Raw genomic sequence first — 16420 nt, 5'->3', positions numbered from 1 at the left:
AACCCTTTCTAATGTATTCATATCTTGCAGTTGCATTGATATTTTAGTATGGCCTTTGCCCCACAGCAATCCTGCTGGGTCACTATGGTCAGTGTTCCCTCTAATTTTTTTCCAGCCATGTATCGGCTGGGTGACAAGGGATCTGCTTGAGAAGGTTGGGGCAAGTCAGGGTGTCAGCAGGGTTACTGACTCACCTGCATCTCATAGCTGGGACAAGAATGGGGACCAATCGAACCTCCTGAGGCTTCAAACCTGGTGAAATGATGTATGAGACTCTCTCACAGTCACTTCTGAGTGACCCTCAAGGGAATGAAACTTTACCAACTGTTTTATGCATGTTCAATTTAAAGGATATAGAAACCCACAGGACTTCACAGATGTCAGCCATCACAAAAATTATTTAACTTATCTTTAACCTCACTATTAAATATTCAGCCTCCTGCTATGCAGGCAGAAATTTAGCTTTGAAGATTTTACTTGTAATACATAACAGTTGGGGACTTATCAGGTATCTTTGTAGAGAAACAAGAGAATGCTCATTAATTTTAATTCCTCTGATGCCCTCTTTAGCTGTTTGATGAGTCAGGCTCAAAGTAATAGGAGTAATTTTCACATTATTTCACTCAATTGCCTTGAACTACAAAATCTATTTTCACTCTGTCAATATGTAGTCCAAAACCGTTGAACAAATGATATTAAAGCAGAGTCTGGTTTTTATCTGACTAACGATAGCCTAATGTTATCCCATATTAAGGAAGGCAGGAAAGGGAGTGGGATAGAGGTCAGCTTTTCCAAACAAGAAGAAATATTTGAGGGGAAGCTTAAGAGTGAGTGGAGAAGACACAAAGCAAAATTCCAATGAGAAAATAGACAAGATAGCAGGCAAGAGGCGTTCTGGGCCTAATCAAGCGCTGTGAGTTGAGGGAAAGTACACATGCAGATTATGGCTTTCGGAAAAAAGGGCAGAGTGCAGCAATAGGATAGATATAGGGGCCAGAGTGTATAAATGAATGGGAAATCAGACTGAACACCATTGCATGAAACATAAGAAATTATGCTACTAACTAAAAATATTAAGAAGCAAGATGTTACCACTCGTTATGGGTATTTTGCTACTGTGTCCCTAACATTTTAGTGGAGTTAACTATACATTTTCCAAAACTGCCCCTTCTGAGATGGGAAACATTTGCTTTCAATTCATTTGCTACCTGGGACACGGCCAACCAGTTTCTGGGTAACCAATTTAGAATGCTTTGTAATAACTGAATAAAACTGCTAGTTGTTTATGACTGGTAAGCACTGATAACTTGGGAAAAGCTCAGAGATATTCTGTTATAATATCAGCTAAAATATGATGTATATTTATATTTTTATCCAAACCTCCATATATTCAATAATATCATAATTAGCTGAGAATATGATGAATGTGATGGAAAAACAACGAAGTAGAATTGTACACAGAGTCAAAATGATCCAGTAACAAGGGACTGTATGAGGATCAGAGATACTTTCCATCACTGGGAAATAAAAGTCAAAAACAATTGTGGAATAGCAACTCTGAAGGCCTTGCTTAGCAGAAGATTAAAACTTGTTATCCCACTTGACTCACTTTATAAGATAATTAAATTAGGTTCTAAACAATTGATCTAAACATTTTTTTCATAAAACCTACATGTTCTCTGTTGTTTCCAATTATTTATAATGCAAAATTTCATTCTTGAACATTATACCTAATTTCATTATAAACATAAAGACCTAATCATACCTGTATCTTTCTACTGATGGGAGGCAAAAGAAACTTTAGAATGAAAGATCTTTTTTTACAAGGCAATTTCTATTTTCTTACTCAACATAGGATATCTTAATTAGAGTAGATGGCAACATTATTTTATACTGAATATTATGCTAAAAGTTATGATCCTTATTTGTCAATAAAGATTACTGGGCAGTATGTTAGTTTCCAAAAAAATCAAAGATGATTTGAGAAAATTAAACAAAATTTCAATGTAATACATGCTAATGCTCATTCTATAATAAATATATTAGATTTCTAATGACTAGTACATTGAGGTATTTCTTCATGTTGGCACTTACATATGCTTTTCATGAAATGCTTTTTATTTTGCTCCTATCATTGAGTCCTTTAAACAATGGAACTTCACTATCATGAGAGAAGGAATAATTAATTTGACTGTGAATATTTGATTAAGATATGAAGAACTACGTTTTTCTTTCAAAATGAGTGTTTTGAGATTGTCTGCAATGTTGGAAAATAGAGAGTGTCCTTTTAAAAGAATAGAAAGGGGTTAGTCTGAAATTCTGGTCCAGATGAAGTACTATTTAGTTCACCCAAGATTTAAGCAAACCATTGAATAGGGGCAAAATAGATTTTACAAGATCCCACCTACATTCATGTTACTTTTCACTCCTCTACCTTAATCTTAATCCTTCCTCCCATAAATGGAAAGACTTTCCAGAAAGAAAAAGTGGACAATTTCTACCCATTCCTAGTTTATCTAATTTTAAAAAACATTTTTATAATCCTCACCCAAGGATATTTTTCCATTGGTATTTTAGAGAGAGTGAAAGACAGAGAGAAACATTGATGTGAGATAAATACATCTGTTAGTTGCCTCCTGCACACGCTCCAATCAGGGCCCAGGCTGGGGAGGAGCCTGCAAGGAAGGTATGTGCCCTTGACCGGAATCAAACCCAGGATCCTTTGGTCTGCAGGCTGATACTCTATCCACTGAGCCAAACTGGCTAAGGCTAGTTTATCTAATTTAATTGTCAAAGTTTAGTTAAAGTATAAATGTCTCTAGAGATGCACATTTTGGCTGAATGCTGAATGGGTAAATGTTAAAATTAATATTCACATGAAACCCAGGAAGAAGACAAATATCATCATAGACAATGAACTCAAAAACTGAAGAATAAATCTGGTGTTATACAAAACATAACTGAAAGGTTAACATGGTAGATGGTGCACACAGGCAGGCTAAATTGCCTTCTCAGATGGTGGATAGAAAACTTGAATTTATCTTAAGTAAAGGGGAAGGTGGATGGGATAGCCAAAGGGAAGGGCTGCAAAGCACTGAGCCAAGAAGACATTGGATGGATGATGGCAGCACGCAGGGCCTGAAGTTTCATCTTTATATGCAGTCACTGGTGGGAAACTTTTGTTATTAGTAGGTCTAGGGATGAGTCCATGGGCTTGGAATGCAGTTGGAATGCAGGTGTGCAATAAGGTTTATTTAGGACAATTTAAATTCCATACATGTTCTGATGCCTGAAATCCAGCAAGCTTTTCCTGGCTTTTGTCTCCTGTGATGGGAAGTTTACAAATGGTCATTAAGGATTATATTGCCCAATATCCTAACATTTCCCTCCTCTTTCTATTTGTTAGTAATTACTGTTAATAGAATTATGGCAAAGGTCCCTATCTTCTGTCAATATCCAAAGGAATAAGGCCCCTGGTATTGTTGGCAGAGATGTAAGAATAAACAGTTACCCCACATATCAGAAACCAACCAGCCGGCAGCTTGGTATGACCATTACTTTAAGGGAGGGTGAAATTATCAGAACAATTCATATTGTAGTTATTAGATACTGAAAGGCAATAACCAGAATAACATCTGGTAAAAGTTAGACACTTGCCACAGGAAGCTACTGCAGCAACCTTTAGAGAAAACATCCCTGCATCCTTTTCCTGGACAGCGTGCCCCAAATCATGAAGGCCCAAAATGAATGGAATGAGTGTAATCCTGTATATTAACGATAGGTGTCCCAACTCCTACGAGGCAAGATATACATAGGTTCCTCCTTGAGGTGTTCTTTGGGTTTAGTCACCCATTCTTCCCCTGCTGGAGCCCTCTTCACTCTGGTGTGATAGATCCAGGGCTTTACCCCTGCCAACTTCAGAGCAGTTGGAGTGGTGAGAAGCACACACGTCCCAGGGTCCTGTCCATGTTGATCGTCTGGTGATCCGTTTTTTCATGTTTTGAGTAGAACTCTGTCTCCTGCTAAGAAGGCATGTAGAAAAAAAATCCCTAGCACATGCAAAATCATTAATTGCCAAGATGAAGGAAACCTGTTGAGTGACTTGGGAGGTAAAAGGTGCTACCAATTGGGATTACAGGCGGGGACCTTGGTTCTTCTTGTTGACACAGAAATGATTTTAAGGTCAACCAACATGAAAGTAAAACAAGCAAGAATTTATTGACCTCAGCAAAAATAAACTTAGGAGAGTGAAACAAGAAAGGATATAGAAGAAGCAACAGGAAAGCCGAGGCTGGGCTGCTTTATCTCACTGGGAAGTCAGAGAAAAGGGCCGTGGAGACCAGGACTAGCTTCAACAGCCCATTGCTCCCCTGATTGCATGTCTAATGGGGTCCCTTAAGGGTTGAGGGATACGTGTCTATGGGGGAACAGATGCTCCTTGGAGGGAGAGCATGACCTGGGGCCTTTGTTGTGAGGGTGTTTATCTCTCTCTTGCAGGAGGAAATCTTAAGAGAGATCTTAGGGGAGGGTCTTAGTAGAATATTCATCAACTTCCCAGGTGTGCTTTTTTAGGGCCCTGGTCTCCAGTGGTTGGTCCTTGACAGGGGGTCATTAGTCAATGCAGCTGGTCCTGAGGCAGCCACAGCATCACTTGTCTGGTTTTACTGCCTTTCTGGGCCTGGAGCTGAAATACAACTGAGGCCTAGATGTTATCTTTAGAGAAGAAAAGGTTAAGGGGTCTAAACTACCCGCCCAGCGATTCAAAAGATCTGGGCTCCAACCCGCACAACAAGTGATAAGCCAGGGAGGATAAGCTACCCTGGGGATGAGGTTCTTGTTTGCCCATTTTTGCCCCTTGCTAGGCATCTGAGGTTTTCAGCCCTGGTACGTTTTTTACCTGGCCCATCGTCCTTGCTCTGCTCATGTCTAACAATAATAATTATTAATAGTGTTATTAACATTGTAATTGTCAACTACTTTTAAAAATATGATACAATGGAGAGAGAAGCAGTTCTCAGATTTTTTTTGGCTGCTAGAGTTCCTCTGTCTTTCCTGCATTGAATGTTTGCAATGTCAAATGCATGCTTCCTTTCACTGGAGGTCAGTTGTGAAACAATGTACATTATGTTTTGGGTTTGTTCAACCCAGACAAAATACTGCATGGTAATATAGTCACTAAATCAGTAAGATGTCCTTCCTCTTTCATAGCATCTGATTTAAGAAAATGCTATTTTATTTAATGGCAGTAATACTTACACAACAATTCCCAGGTGTAAAAAAATTTTCATATTCAATTAATATTTTAGATTCAAAAAGAATTGAATGTCCTTCCCAAAGTTATTGAGCTAATGTGCTTGTTCCTAATATTTGAATAAATTATCAGCCTATTTTATATTTTCAATTCATTTTAAGTTTATTACTAATGTTTCTGGTACATAGAATTATCAGTGATTGAAGTCATAATTAATTATTATAACATTTTACTGCTTTCATATTACATATACACTTAGACTACTTCAATTGACTGATAGAACTTCAATATATAATGTACTATTGAAGTGTTTTACTGTATCACAAATCTATATTTGAAATGGATATTCAGATGTTATAATAAGTTTGAAAGATTGGAAGTCTTTGTTTTGGTCATCAGCATTGTAACGCTAATAAGATAACATATCACTCTCCCATTGATCACATGCAGGGTCAGTCAAGTAGTCACTCAAAAGCTGATATCAAAGTTAAATAATCATAGTTTGCTTATCAATATCTTTACTATGTGTATCTCACCAGTGACTTTGTCCCTGATTTAAAAAAATCCAATCACTCCCCTTGAAGTTTTAAAGAAAACAACAGAGTCATGTAGTAGAATAGCAACAATCCCTACTGTATGGTTTTCTATTTACTCAGAATAGGTCTTTATCTCCACTCTTCCTCTCTTCTTTTACTTTTATCTAGTAGAAAAGAGTCTCTACCATTTTAGTTACTAAAGTGTTCCAAAAGCCACTTACTCCCCTGTGTGTACATAAATATTGTCCCTTGTATTTTTTATACAATTACCCTTATCCATTCTGCCAAATAATTTTATCTTTCTAGGTAAAAAATAAGCTCAAGTCACCCCTGTAGCATAAATGACATTTTTGAACCTAAAACATTCTCAAGTCACCACTCCTTATCTCTAGCCTTTGTCAAACATTTTGCTAAAAATAGTTTCCGTCTACTATTTTTAGTTCATCTTCATTGATTTACCTCTTAGTACCTTGAAATTAGTTTTTCTATGAAAGCTGGTTGACTCAAAAAATTCTTCACACAAATGTATATTTATAATTTTACATAAATGCATATATGTGCTTATTATCATTTTTAAAATTTTAATTTATTATATTGGGGTGACTTTGGTTAATAGGATTATATAGGTTTCAGGTATACATCTCTATGCTATATTGCATGCTCACTATCCAAAGTCAAATCATCTTCCATCACCATATATTTGGTCCCCTTTACCTTTTAATACCTGCTCTCTTTCCTCTGGTAATCACCACAGTCTTGTCTGTGTCTATGAGTTTCAGTTTTATATTCCACATTTGAGTGAAATCATATGGTTCTTAACTTTTTCTGACTAACTTATTTCACTTAGTGTAATATTCTCAAGGTCTATACATCTTGTTGCAAATGGCAGTACTTCATAATTTTTTATGGCTGAATGGTATTCCTAATATATCGTGGAGGAGCCTGCAACCAAGGTATATGCCCTTCACAAGAATCTAACCCAGGACCCTTTAGTCCACAGGCCAACACTCTATCAATTGAGCCAAACTGGCTAGGGCTCTAATATCCTTTTTTAAAGAAATAGAACAAAAAAATCATCAGATCTGTATGGAACCACAAAAGTTCCCGAATAGCCAAAGCAATCCTGAGAAAAAAGAACGAAGCTAGAAGCATCACACTCCCTGACTTCAAATTATACTACAGAACTATGATAATCAAAACAGGATGGCATTGGCAGGAAAACATACATACAGACCAATGGAATGGAATTGAGAACCTAGAAATAAAACTGCATGTATACGGGCAAATAATTTTTGACAAAGGAACCAAAACACACAATAAAGAAAAGAAAGCCTCTTCAATAAATGATGCTGGGGAAAATTGGAAGACCACATGCAAAAGAATGAAACTAGATTACAGTTTGTTCCCATGTACAGAAAACCTAATGTAAGATCTCAGTGGTTGAGCGTTGACCCAGGAATCCAGAGGTCATGATTTGATTCCCAGTCAGGGTGCATGCGTGGGTTGTGGGCTCCATCCCCAATGGAAGGCATGCAGGAGGCATATGATCAATGATGTTCCCCTCTCATTGATGTTTCTATCTCTCTATCCATCTCTCTTCCTCTCTGTCTAAAATATCAATAAAAATACATTTTTATAAAGAAAAAGATTGAAAGAATAATTTACATAGAAGAAAACAAAACTACTAAACTTATGGATCTTGTTTGTAGAGAATATTTTATGAATTTTGCCCCAAAAGCAAGGAAAGTAAAGGCAAACAATACATGAATAGAACTGTATCAAACTAAAAAGCTGCACAGTGAAAGAAACTGACAACAAAACAAAAAATTAACCAACTGAATATGAGATGATATGTGCAAACAACAGCTCTGACAAGGGATAAATAACAAAAATAGCCCTGACTGGTTTGGCTCAGTGGATAGAGCGTTGGCCTGTGGACTGAAGGGTCCCAGGTTCGATTCCGGTCAACTGCATGTGCCTTGGTTGCGGGCACATCCCCAGTGGGGGGTGTGCAGGAGGCAGCTGATTGATGTTTCCCTCTCATTGATGTTTCTGGCTCTCTATCCCTTTCCCTTCCTCTCTGTGAAAAATCAATAAAATATATTTTAAAAAAATATATATAAAGAACTCATATACCTCAACACCAAACAGACAGATATATTTTTCCCTTCAGCTTGCTATCTTTATATCCCATGTTGCTATTCATTCCATATATCCATGTGAATTGTTTGTCCATGGTCATATAATATTCTCTTTCCTTTTGTCTTTTGTCTGTCTGTCTGTCTCTCTCATACACACATGTAGATATTCACATGAATACACATATAACTAAACATATCTACACATATATTTAATGTTTTTTTTAGTGAGTGTTTTCTTTAAAAACTATTATCATAATATCCATCTGTTTCAGGATCTTGCTTTCCTCAGGCAAAAAATTTAAAAAAATTCATAGGTAAATTGTCCTGCACCCAAATCTATAATGCACTCTTTTAGTGTCAATATCATTTGCTACATTTTATATATACCCCGATTCATATAAATATTGCCTACAAATGGAGGTTCATGTAATTTCTGGGGTCTTTTCCAATTATCAATAATGTTGTAATAAACATATTTGCACATATAGCCTTAGGCCTTGGTGTTTTTATTCTTAGTGATATCAAAATACTTAGCAACTCAAATGGTGTGAACAATGGATACTAAGGACCTCAGTGTTGTGAAATAATTTCATTGCTAAGGAATAGATTTGTATCAGTGGGATTGCTGTAGCTAAAGTAAGCTATTTGTAATTCTAATGAGTGTTTCCAAATTGCTTTCCATAAATGCTACAGTCATTCATATTTCTTTCAAGAATCAAAGATAGTACTTTTTTTTTTTTATCAACATATCCACTCTCAGTTCTGTTGCACAGGGCTGGAGGTGAGTAGGCAATTGCGAGGTATAGAAGGGGAGTAAAGAGTGTGTGTGGGGGATTAGCTGCTTCACACCCCCAAGACTCCTGGGCAACCCCACCCTAAAGGTTAGGAAGCTGCTGCTGCCCTTTATGTTTTTGTTTGTTTGTTTTTAATTTAAATTATTTATTGTTTAATGTATTACATACATTTCCTTTCCTCCCCATTGACCTCCCTCTGGCTACTCCCAACCCCCAGCACATGCCCTCACCCCCCCCCTCCAACCCTCCATCTGTGTCCATTGGTCATGCTTATATGCGTGCATACAAGTCCTTTGGTTGATCTCTTACTCCCTCACCCCCTGCCTTCCCTCATAGGTTGGACAGTCCATTCGATGCTGGTCTGTTGAATCTGAGGTGATATCTCCCATTGGAAACCAAGGGGGCAATTCTGATTATCTCTGAATTGCCTTTTCAAGTCATGTTTCCTCTGTCTTGAAGAATAGTGCACCTTCACTGCCAAGTGGCAATATGGTCCAGTCTAACAGATCTAACAGCCTTCCTTCCTTTTGTCTGTTCTCCATCCTCTTCAATTAAAACTGGCAGTGTTTCTGCTGATGTGACTCATTAGGCCCGTGGTTCACACACTTATGGATTTTCTTATCAAGTGCTGGTTCAGCCACTTCCTTCCTTTTCTCTTCCAAAAATACTATATTTTGCAGTATAGATAGGCTGGGAATTTCCCAAATCCTTTAAGTTCCATTTCCTTTTTACTTAACAATTCTTTTTTCAATTCACTTCTTTATTCTCATAATTTATTGTAAGCAGTCCAGAAAAGCCAAGACACTCTTTCAACATTTACTTAGAATTCTCCTCCATTAAATTTCCAATTTCATCACTTGCAATTTCTACCTCCCACACAACAGAAGAAGAAGAGGAACAAAATTCAGCCAAGTACTTAGACACTTTATAGCAAAGATCACCTTTATTCCATTGTCTAATATCAAGTTCCTCCTTTAGATCTGAAACCTCACAAAAATAAACCTTACCATCCATATTCCTGCAATCAAAATTTTACAAATTTGTCTTTATTCTCATTTACTTCAAAATACTCTATTGTTGCCCAGCCGGTGTGACTCAGTGGTTGAGCATGGACCTGTGAACCAGGAGGTCATGGGTTCAATTCCTAGTCAAGGCACATGCCTGGATTGTGGACTTGATCTCCACTGTGGGGCGTGCAGGAGGCAGCAGATTAATGTTTCTCTATCATCAATGATGTTTCTATCACTCACTCCCACTCCCTTCCTCTCTGAAATCAATAAAAATGTATTAAAAAAAACTCTATTGTCAATTGCAACCATTTTTACTGGTGCCTTTTATGTTTCTGGTAACATCCTATCTAATAAAAGAGAAACATGGTAATTAGCCATACATCCGCTACCTTTCCCATTTGCTAATCAGAGCAATATGCAAATTAACTGCCAGTCAATATGGCGGCCGGCAGCCAGGCAGCTTGAAGCGAACATGAGGCTTGCTTGCTTTAGTGACAGAAGAAGCTAATGTTCCCCGCCTGCCTTGCTGGCCTCTGAGCTTGCAGTTTGAAACATTGTTACAAATAATGAAGCTAAACAAAACCCCAGAAACCTGCTTTCAGCCTGCCGGGATCTCATAGCTGGAGTTGAAACAGTGTTTCGATTATAGAACCCAAACAAACCAGATACCTGCTTTCAGCAGCTGAGGCCTCAGAGCTGGAGCCAAGCCTCAGAGCTAAAGCTGGCCCAGAATAAAAAAAAAAAAAAAAAAAAAAAAAAAAAAAAAAAAGGAGCGGTTGGGAGCTTCAGTCACCCGCCAGCCTGAAAGCAGCCCTCAGCCCCTCACCCAGGCTGGCCAGGCACCCAAGCGGGACCCCCACCCTGATCCAGGACACCCTTCAGGGCAAAACAACCGGCCCCCACCCATGCACCAGGCCTCTATCTTATATAGTAAAAGGGTAATATGCCTCCCAGCTCTGGGATCAGCGGAGCCACGAGGCCTCCCGGCACCGGGATCAGCGTGACAGGGGGCAGCGCTCAAACCTCCTGATCGCCCTGCAGCTCTGTGTGTGACAGGGGGCAGGGCCACAACCCCCCTCCACAGGCCCTGCTGTGTGTGTGACGGAGTAGAGCCATAACCTCCCCATCGGCCCTGCCCTTAGTATGACAGTGGCAGCTCCCCAACCCCCTGATCGGCCCTGCTCTGTGGGTGATAGAGGGCAGCGCCCCAACCCCCCCCATGGGTCCTGCTCTGTGTGTGACGGGGTAGAGCCATAACCTCCCCCTTGACCCTGCCCTGAGTGTGACAGGGTGTAGCGCCCCAACCCCCTTATCCGCCCTGCTCTGTGTGTGACAGGGGGAAGCTCCTCAACCCCCTGATTGGCCCTGCTCTGTGCATGAGAGGGGGAGCTCCCCAACCCCCTGATGGGCCCTGCTCTGTGCATGACAGGGGTCAGCACCCCAACCCCCTGATCTGCCCTGTTCTGTGCATGACAGGGGGCGGCGCCCCAACTCCCCAATCAGCCCTGCTGTGAGCCCGACCAGGGGCTGCACTTAGGGATTGGGCCTGCTCTCTTCCACCTGGGAGCAGGCCTAAGCCAGCAGGTCGTTATCTCTAGAGGGGTCCCAGACTGTGAGAGGGCACAGGCCGGGCTGAGGGACACCCCCCTCCCCTCCGAGTCCACAAATTTTTGTGCACCGGGCCTCTAGTCCTATATAATAAAACCCTAATATGCAAATTGACTGAACAAATAGTGGCATGACCGGTGGCTATGACATGCACTGACCACCGGGGGTTCAACGCAGCAGCTGCCCCAGCCCACAGGTGGTGGCAAGGGGGTGGGGCTGGTCAGCGGGTGGCACCAGGCCAGCCATGGCGGGTGCCAGCGGGGCCCCTGATCACCCCAATAATCACCCCACAGATTGGCCCTGGTTGCTGGCCAGGCTTAGGGACCCTACCCATGCATGAATTTTGTGCAGTGGGCCTCTAGTATAATCATAACATACAATACTTAAAAAACTAATACTAAAACATTGCATCTCTTCTTTCCACATATTTATACTAAATCTTTTATCTCCTTATCTTATTAAATTTAATTTTTATTGAAATCAAACTGGAACCTGACATATCAAATGAAATTCTGATATTTTTATTGATTCCATTAAAACTTTACTGAGGTGTAATGACAAGATGCCTATATCTGTCCATCTCTTTACATTTAATTAATATTATTTTGGTGATTTTTTTTCTATTTATAATGTAACTGTATCTTTATGCAAACAGGCTTGATAATATTTAAAAAGTTTCTTGCTCATCTTCTCTTGCATCTAGAAACCACACGGGTAGCTTGGAGTCTACCAATCAGAAGCATCTTCATACGTATGATTTCTGGAAGCAGTTAATATGAGTAATGGCTTCTTATAGGGAGAAACTGATGTTAAAAAGAGCAATCATACTCTGTTTTTTTAATCTTCATCTGAGGATATGATTTATTAATTTTAGAGGGTGGGGGAAGGGGAGAAAGAGAGAGAGAGAAGCTTTGAAGATGGTAAAAGGACCACAAGCCAAAGAATGTGGGTAGTCTCTAGCAGCTGGAAAACACAGGAAAACAAATTTGCTCAGAGAATCTCCAGAAGCAACTCCACCCTGCCAACACCTTTATCGTAGCCCTGTTGCCACTGTAGACTTATTTGACTTTCGATCTCCAGAACTATCAGCATAAATTTGTGTTAAGCCAAATAAATAAGTAAGTAAGTAAGTAAGTAAGTAAGTAAGTAAGTAAGTAAATAAATAAATAAATAGGTCCCAGAGAGCTCTCTAGTCTCTGCTGCCAGATTATGATACAACAAAATTTTGCAATGCAGAAGAGGGCTTTGACCTGACCATGCTGGCACTCTGATCTTGGTCAGTTACGAGAACCCTGAGAAATAATTTTTGTTATTTATAAGACACCTAGTCTAAGGTATTTTGTTATAGCAATCCAAACGGACTGAGATGACACTAGAATATAGCGACCTAGTAGACCTTGATTGCAGTGCCCATTCAGGAAATTTTCACTTTGTTTATTGAAACCACGTTTTTGTCTGACTGAATGGCTGCTAGCACAGGTCATTGTGAAGAATACTAGAAACTGGAACACCACTGGGCTGATCTAACGTAAACAGTGCTGGGTACTTAAAGAACATGTCAAGCTCAGATCCTTGGTTGCAGCAATGCCAGACACGCCATTTAACTTTAGGGATAATATAGCTGAAAATCACATCCACGTTAGAAACCTCTGGATTGCTGACTTGGAGTGGTTATATGTATGAGGTCTCTATGTGAAATAAAGGAGTTTATTATGGGAATGTGGAGCATAAAATTGGGATGTGGCTAAGTGAGAGAATGTGGATGACTCAGAGTCTCCAAATCCCTTGGGCCTCCCCTATCTCTCAAGGCTCTTTTGACTTCTTCAAATCCCTGCGAATGACTTTCTCTGAGGCAATTATCTTTCAAGGAAAAGTTAATTCGCATACACTATTTTTTTTCCTGGTACTCATTCCCTTTAGATCCTCAGGGCCAATTATTCTATGAAATTCAAAACAAGACTTATATGGCAAACAGAATTATAAGCATTGCCTTATTTATATTTGTCTTGTCCTTGGAAATAATCATAAGAGTAAATACAATGAATGTAGGACCAGGGAGAGAAAAACACAATTGTTGATTAGTCTAAGTTTTTCATTATGTGTACACTTATCAGAGTCTCTGTATTTGTGAATGAACTTGAGTAGCTAGGAAAGGTTCTAATTTCTGTTGACCTTGCTAGCTGGACCACATTATCAACAGCATTCTAAATGAAATGAAGTTGAGATGCCCAGAATTTTGTGTTATAATGTAAAGAAAGACTCTAAATACCTAGAATCTTTGTAGTGGAATACTTTTGTATAAACTGTTTACTCACTCTCTTTCCATGAGCTTGAGAATGTCTATAGGAGATTTTCTTTAATGTGATGGAAGTTTCAGAATTATCAACAATCTCTGAATATTATGTGAAAATTAATATGTTTATCAGTTTGGGGAATGTATGTGAGGATCTTCATATAAAAAAAGAGATTTTACTGATGAAATTTGGAAAGGGATCAAATATAATTACAACTATATATATACATATATATGTATATACATGTGTGACAAAAATTTAAGTTTGCAGTTTTGTGGTGGTGTATACATATTATACTTTATGTGTATAAACGTTTAGTATCTGTACAGAAACTGCAAAGTAGCTTCTTTATAATATTAAAATGTTTATCTTAACATTCCTTTTTCTATATTCTTTCCTTTTTTTTATATTTTATTGATTTTTTTTTTTTTACAGAGAGGAAGGGAGAGGGATAGAGAGTTAGAAACATCGATAAGAGAGAAACATCAATTAGCTGCCTCCTGAACACTCCCCACTGGGGATGTGCCTGCAACCAAGGTACATGCCCTTGACCGGAATCAAACCTGGGACCCTTGAGTCTGCAGACCGACACTCTATCCGCTGAGCCAAACCATAGTTAAGGCTATTCTTTCCTTTTTATTTAGAAAATAAAATAAAATTTTACTGGAATTATTGAAAATTATTTTGAAAAAGAATTCAGTGATAAGTGACCAAAATACAAATGTGTATTTAGAGTTAGAAATTTTGAAAGTAACATCAAAAAAGCATGGTGTTAATTTTCAATGATTACAAGGGAATGGGTTCTAATTATTTTGAGCTTTAACTTTAAGTAGATAATCTTCTACTTTGGCTAATATATTTAGTTGTATTATTTGGTACATTTTCTTTTACTTGAAATTTTTCTTTAATTCCTTGAGTGCTTCTGTAAAGAAATTACCTATGATTAAATATCTATAATTTAGAATCAGTAATTAAATGTATAATGAACACTAAAACTCTCATAGTATATCGATTTAACTGATCTACTCTATACTGCTTAGTTACTTATGTAGTCAATGGTTAGTCAGTGGTTCTCAAAACTGATTGCTAATTAAAATTATCTAGTTTTTCTGTTTGTTTGTTTTTTTAATACACAGAACCCATCTTCATGTAAGTGGTCTGGGATGGGACCAGGAGAATGAGCATGTTAAAAACCTTTTCAAATATTTCTAACTTGTGACCATTTAATTATAGTAATACTGCAAGCTTTGTGGTAATATTACTGATAGTTCTTACTTCCTAGAACTCACTCTTCTGCATTATATAATACTCCCACCCCTACACCTTAGCCTCTGGGAATAACTATTTATTTGTTTCTGTTATGTATTTCATATCTCAAAAATGGCTTCCCAAACTCATGGAAAAATAGATTAATGAATATTGGCGTAAAAAAAGTGTGCATGTAAAATGTTCTCACTTAGTTAATAAAGGCTGGAAAAGAGATTTTGAAAGAGTGTTGGAAGATACCATAAAATTGACCTAAGAAAAAAAGATTAAAGATGAATTACCTAAAAAATGAAATTGGCACTAGTGAAGAGAGATATGAAGGAGAAGTGAAAATTCCTGTTAAGAAATGTGAAGAGCAGCCACAGTGTTTGGACAGGTTCAAGCCTCAGACTAATGAGAGGGCACAGTCCTCTCATTGCCCCATGCAAATCCCAGCTTGGAGGGCGGAACATTCCCAGCACAATTATAACCAACAACTATGGTTTTGAGCTTGAACCTATGGTCTGAACATGTGGCCCCATGTGTCTGAGTAATGTGGGTTTGATAGAGTTCAGGTACATGTAATTGAGTAGGATCAAAACCCACGAGAATGTTGTAAACATCTTGACCACGCCCTTACTTTGCCTCATGGTCTCTGGCTATAAAATAAAGATCTGGCTTGTAGTCTGTGGCGCTGTCTCTCCATCCGGAAGCAGTGTCCCATCCAGACCCAGCTTTTATTCTCTTATCTGTCTTTTCTCCATCCTTCACCACCCCCTCTCAGGGTCACTGAACCTGGCTGAGCTGGCGTGGCACATAAGGCACCCTGGGGCTGAGTATGCCATGGCCGTGCCGGCTTGGTACAAAGAAAGAGTAAACTATTTACAATCACATATTTGAGCCCATATAATATATCAAACCCTATTATATAAAATGTCTGTTTGCTTTGGGTTAAGAGTATATGGGCCCCTAAGTTTTCCTTTGTGCACATTCTCTGTACAAGAATCTAATTCCAAGATTCAGTCAGAATGCATGTGCATATAAATACTATCCCTGTAGTCTTTGTGCTATATGTTTTACTTCTATAATTTTACCTAACTATGACCCATTTTACTCTTGTTTGAAACCCAAAGTGGACATGATGTTTGATTCTTACTAACCTGAAGGGACTCAACTGGATATTATAAAACAAGCAAACAAAAACCAAAGAACAAAAAAGCAAAAAACATGCTTCCAGTATAAGAGCTATTAAGAGTCATAAGAATGACAGAGCAAGAAAGACTAGAACATCCTAATATATAAAAGGCCAGGGTTGTAACCATGGATCATGACTGAAGCTGAACAACCCGGAAGTCCTTCAGTTAGAACTGGGTTGCTGTGACGACCCAGCACCGACTGCCCTGCTGCAGCCTGGAGACCCAGCAATGACTGCCCAGGGAGCTGAGACCCAGAGAGAGAGGCAGGGTCTGATCCACAGCCTCAGTGGCAACTGTTGATCATTACTTTCCTCTCTCTTTCTCGCCCTCTTTCTTTCTATGCTT

The sequence above is a fragment of the Myotis myotis genome, unplaced genomic scaffold (genome assembly GCF_014108235.1).
Source record: "Myotis myotis isolate mMyoMyo1 unplaced genomic scaffold, mMyoMyo1.p scaffold_m19_p_3, whole genome shotgun sequence".
NCBI classification, from domain to species: Eukaryota; Metazoa; Chordata; class Mammalia; order Chiroptera; family Vespertilionidae; genus Myotis; species Myotis myotis.
Note: the sequence above shows the minus strand (reverse complement) of the source record.